The sequence below is a fragment of the Augochlora pura genome, chromosome 7 (genome assembly GCF_028453695.1).
Source record: "Augochlora pura isolate Apur16 chromosome 7, APUR_v2.2.1, whole genome shotgun sequence".
In the NCBI taxonomy this organism is placed as follows: Eukaryota; Metazoa; Arthropoda; class Insecta; order Hymenoptera; family Halictidae; genus Augochlora; species Augochlora pura.
Window position 1 is genome coordinate 30,769,002 of NC_135778.1, and position 6,000 is coordinate 30,775,001.

Below are 6,000 nucleotides of genomic sequence, written 5' to 3' on the forward strand. Positions count from 1 at the left end.
ACTACGAGCTCCTTCCACAAGGTGGAACGATCAATTCTGAAAAATATTGCAATCCACTAATCCAATCCGCATAAATCGAAAGCCGCCATAACCGAAAAACGGGCAGAATTGGCGAACCGACGAGATGTCATTTTTCATCACGACAACGCAAGACCGCATGTTACGTTGGCCGTAAGACAGAAACTCTTACAGTTTGATTGGGACGTTCTACAATACTTCATCCTGCGTATTCTCCAGTTCGATTATTACTTGTTTTTTTTTCGTTAAAAAATTCTCTCCGAGATAAATGTCAGAAATCCGAAAATATTTTGAGAGTAAGTCTGAAATCTTTTGGAAAGAGGGCATAATGAGGCTTTCTGAGACATTGAAGGAGGCAATAGAGCAGAACGGTTCATATGTAGATAACACACGAATTAGATAACGAAGGAATTTATGGGATTGTTATGGTCTAGCCATAACATACCGATTCTACTTCTTGTAGTACAATAATCTACGCCAACTTGATGCATCTTCTAATTCAGTTTTCGCAAAAAACAACGCCTTAAATGAACAAAATATTATACTTTTTATTCTACTTATATTTTTGTCGTAAAATCAGTCCCTATCCGGTTGTGTCATCACGACACTCTGTATACATATAAAACAGAAATTGCAACAGGCACAACAACTAGTACATTTATTCCGTTATCAAAATTAAAAGAAAGTATTTTAACCACTGTAGAGCAGTGTTTGTTTAACGTTTTAAAAAAATTCAAGCCATTCAGCTGGTTGAAAAATGTTATCGCATTTTAAAAAAGATGAACGAATACTTTTAGCCAGAAATCCTATGTGCTTCCAATAATGAAATATTGCTTCTCGAAGATTGACAAGCATTTCATGTAGCAGAATATCAAATTGGCAATGCGCACAACACGGAACACATCATTTTATCTCCAATCGATATTAATCACCAGATGGCGAATTTCATACATTTATGGCAAAATCGAATAGTGGCAATCTCAGACAGCGAAATGATTAAAACGGTTAGAAATGCCAATTTCTTATTTTTAATCCAATAAAATTATTTAGATAAAGAACTTCTTATTTAGTTCCTTCTTTTGTTGTAATTCTTACTACTTACAAACAATTTTTGCTTCAAAGAAAAAAGCCATAGAAAAGCATATATTAATATTAAGCGATAAATCGATTAATGTCATAAGTTTGTTGAAATACAATAGTTAAAAGAGTGGTTGCGATTTGTTACATGTATTAATTTTTGTTGTATTTTTGTATATAGTTTGTCAGTTCATAAGATCCACAGAGGAGTTTCAAAGACTTCGTTACATTCCTCCGCTGTTTATTTTATGAACTTGATCTGTACAGCATCATAAGTTTCAGCGGAGAGCTCGTTTCTGTACGTTCTTCGAGGCTTAACTAGCTTCAATTAAGTTCACTTTAATTTACCGTCGACTGCAACTTTCTAAAGCCAACTTTGGTAAGACCAAAAAGTTCTCAAAAAAAAATTTTTATTATTATAAGCTATAGCTACAGACCGCTTCAACCGAGATAACTGCGCGATATAAAAGGTTTTACTCTAAAATATTGTAGAATGATTGAAAATCGGTAGGTTGAGAAAATGATCCAAGACTGTCTAAATATTTAATGTATACGCATATTTGCAGCTGTGACGACGTATTATTCGTGTAAATTGCGTAAATCGTTATAATATTAATTATAGTCATCCGATTATCTAAAATCGATCACTTCTGATCGCTAAAAATTCAGCATTTTTTATTCTCAAACGAAAACGCCTATTTTGCAAATTACGAGGAAGCTACTTAGGTATAGTCCTATTTTTAAGGTCAGTTTATCTACTGTTTTACTTTTTAAGTTGTTTATTCTCTGCAGCTTCCGTTTCAGTTTCTCGTACACTCACCTTGAAGTATTTCGAGATTTTAAAGTTTCTTTATTTTCGAAAAAAAACATGTTTCCTTTTTTAAAAATTTCATATTTTTTTTAATTTTTTTTATTTACAAACTTAATTTCCATTGAATGTGCAAAATTTTGATAAAAATCTTTGAGAATCTTCCAAACTTTGAATTAAAATATCTCAAACATGAGGACGTGTTTTGAAAAATCCTATGAGATTTTTAATATTAGATATAAAATTTAGGTTTAAAATTAGGTTAAAGCGATTTCCACGATCGTACATTCCACTTATAAAACCTGAATTACAAAGGTTTTTTTTTAAATATAAGAAATTAAGTCTTCGAGCTTGCGAACTTTCAAAAGTTGCGTTGTGGAAAATTATGTTGGAAAGCTTACAAGTTCTAAGCCCTTAGTATTCAAACTAAAATCTCTAAACTGTTTTCGTTAACAAGCGAGATTACAGAGCTTCGTAAATGTAAACCATAGGATCTTAGAACTTGCGAGTTCCCAAACACTATTCGCAAAAAATTGCGATGAAGAACATTATGTTTTAAAACGTGCTAGGTTGAAGACTTCAGTGTTGTACCGAAGAAGTTCCGAGTATTTCCGTTGAAGAGCTAAATTACCGAGCTTTCATATTACGAACAATAAGAGCTTAGAGCTCGCAAACTTTCGAACAATACTGACACAAGTCGGCTATTGTTAACTCGAAATTGATGTGCAGTTCGAGTGTCCGCCGGCTGCGACTGCATAAATTAACAGTACACGCAGCATGCTGGTCGAATTAATCGGATCACACATTTTCAATCTCGCCGTTTTTTATGCATCCGTGTTAGTTACTTTTGCATACCGTGCTATCTTTCTCTCGTGACATATACCAAGTCGTTCCACAAGCTCGTGTCATAGTTGCCTTTCGACAGAGAGCAATATATCCAAGAGAATCATTTATTCAAAGAAATATTTGAAAAACAATTTGTTCAAACACAAAGTAAAATCCAGATCCAAGAAATAACTTAAACAACAGGTATCAAAGTAATAACCCTTTATACTCGAAGCTATTTTAACTCGAAATCTAAACTACTTTCTTTGACTTATAGTATTTTTATTTTGTATAAATTACTGTATTTTATTACACCTCGCGCCGTCTTTTTTAAATATAAACAAACTGGATGATGTTAAAATTATTCGGAGACAGCAATTTTTTGATGGCGCCTCAGAGTCGCCACTCGATTGCAAAATAATAAAATCCATCATTATTCAAAGAATTAGACCGCACATGTTTATTTAATTTTTAAATCATCTGCGTTAACCGCGTCACATAAAAGAGGAACAAAATTGTATTCTCTCTGCGAATAAATTTACTAAACTGAAAACAGTACAACAGTATTTTTAACTGCTTCAATAATTTTTCTAATAGATTGATTGAAACTTTATTGGCAGTGGATGTAACCCATCCGTTCTGCCTTCCATACAAATACATAATTTTTTTTTTTTAAAACAATATTTTACATTTTTTGGTGAGTCTTCTTACTTTACATTCATTGTCTTATTAACTACTCTTACTTCTAAAATTTGATCTTAGCCATAAGGCCGAGAAGCGATTTTTTTCTAATAGATGCATAGGACGAAAACTGATTGTGATTCGAGTTATACTAATGTTAGGGACCACTAAACGTCACGAGAGTTATCGAACAATCATAATACCGCGTAAACTCTCCAAAATCTGAGGCTCAAATCCCGCGGAACCTAAAACAATTGCAACTCAAGCACACGGTTTAAATAGAAGCAATCCATTTCGAAGAGCATTATCCCGAAAAGTATCGAATAATTGGCGGCCGCAGTTGTAGGTTACGCGAAGTAACAGAGTCAATAGGTTAAAACGTATGCGACGGCCTAATAGCATAGAACCGCTCGACGAGCGCGCGAGCGCAACGCGGGTGCTACCAGCTGATCAGTGAGAAATGGGACAACTGGATAAAGCGGCCGAGCTTACCAGTTGGAGAGATGTGCAGCAGGTGCCAGGTGCCGAGTCCCGTGTTCCAGAACACAGTAACAAGTTAGTAGCCCTTTGACGTATGGATATCGGATTGACGTATCACAGAGGGATGTCAACAGACACGACGCGCGATATTCGGGATCGTGGTCGCATCGATTCCCGCACGGTCACCGGGCCACTGGAGCACTTCTTTTAACGTGCTTCACCGAAACAGTTGTTTTCGAATTCTCACAGTATCAAACGATTCTATAAGGTTCAATAAAGTCCAACAAAGTTCAACACAGTTCAACAAAGTCCAACACAGTTCAACACAGTTCAACACAATTCAACATAGTTCAACACAGTTTCACGATTATTTTGAAAGTCACTAGGAGGAAGCTAGACGCAACGACGTCAAGGTTCGGTACAGAAAAACAACACTGACTACGGACACGTGTACCGTACCGTACCGTAATGTACCGAGTTATGCGTTCGCATGCACGTGCGTAGCTATTTTCACCTGCCTACCGTGCAGTTCGAGTATCGATTGTGCGCGAAAACCATTGAACGATACGCGGAAAAATTGTCCCTCTCGAGACTGGCCAAGCTACTACTACCACCGTAGGCGGCTTTCCTACGGAGACAACTCGTCCTGCGGCGATACGGACGGGCAGCTCTGACAGGAGGTCGACACGCGCGCTTCTGGTTCAGGCGCAGCCAGCCGCGCGCATTCGAGTCCCTGAGAGCGGTTCGTTTTTGCCATTCGCCTTCTGCCTATTAAGCAGGCGCGATAACTGCGACAACAAGAATCTTACGGAGGTCGAAACTCTTTTGTAAACAAACAGACTACAGACGACACCGTCAGTACATTAAGCCGTGAGACTGTTCGAATATTAAATTTTGATACCCACCGGTGGATCATACGTGTCAAACCCGTGGGCTGCGTACATTTGTTTATTTTGCTTACATTTCACAAAATAGATACTACAAAATAGATTTATGTTATTTTATCTGAACATTGTAAACAGATATTCAATAGTAAAAACATAGAAATTCAATATTATAAACTTAACATAATTATTTAATTTTTGTAAATTTCGGGCGTCAACTCACAGAGAAAGTCGTGAATATCGGCGCCTTCGTCAACGTGTTAAACCTCAGAATGTTACACCGCTAGACTATTTAACCCTTAGATTGCATTAACACGTATCGCAATGCATGGGAACTACTCGCTTAGGGCCCCATTTCCAACACTTCCTCTCGAGATGTGGCGGATACACCTACTCGGCCGAAAATGCCATCAGTCCCAGCCGATTTAAGAAATTAATAGGAAATTCATAAAATCCTTATTCGTTATTTTAATCGTGGTTCAAAGCAGTCGCGACCCGGCTTCAGTCAGTTGGCTCGCGCGCGAATCAGCAGGTTGGATCCTCGTGCGCGCGCAACAATCTTTTATCATTAATAACTTGTTAACAAAACCGCGGATTGCATTTCGGCAAAGGGAAAGGTTGCTTGAAATAACCTCAGGAACCCCCCATTTCGCGGTGTTTCCATAATTACGGATCATCCTGTATATCCGCGCTGGTGCAGGTGAATCTCACCATCTGAACGGCGAAACTTGATACCCAAACAACACTTCACATTACCGAGATCCTTGACGTCAAATGTCCTTTTAAGATGACTTTTGAATGATTCTATCTTATCAAGGTCACGCGAAGCAATTAAGATATCGTCTACGAAAACTAACGCTAGTAGGAGGTTTTTAGTATCACGCCCGAGAGCTTCTGCAACACTCATTAAAATTATAAACCTCATTTCAAAACTCATTAATCAAAGACAACGTCATGTTTGATAATAAAATAAGCAATCCAATGATACAAAATCGAAAGAGTTATAATTATATGTACAGCAATATATTATTAGTAACACAAAATAGAAAAAATTTATTCAAACTACAATGGAATTTATAGTTAAAATTCAAGTGTACAACTATTGTAGGGTTTTTCCGGGTATGCATGGTCGAGTGTTATAAAATGGTAATGAATGGGACGGATGGCGACAGCGTGTTTGGACGACTTCGAGTGGCCTGAGTTTATTGCTTAGGTTCCTCGAAGTCC

General features: G+C 37.2%; 1 long non-coding RNA gene across 2 annotated transcripts in view; it reads right to left on the minus strand.

Moving 5' to 3' along the window:
• The window catches only part of LOC144473328 (uncharacterized), a 54,928-nt gene extending 49,706 nt beyond the window's left edge, over nucleotides 1-5,222 (minus strand). Inside the window, exon 1 of one of the 2 annotated variants that reach the window (XR_013494547.1) lies at nucleotides 3,902-5,222. This is a non-coding gene — a long non-coding RNA (uncharacterized LOC144473328). The remainder of the gene's footprint in view (nucleotides 1-3,901) is intronic. The other variant, XR_013494548.1, reaches the window with a different exon arrangement.
• Nucleotides 5,223-6,000: the final 778 nt, after the last annotated feature.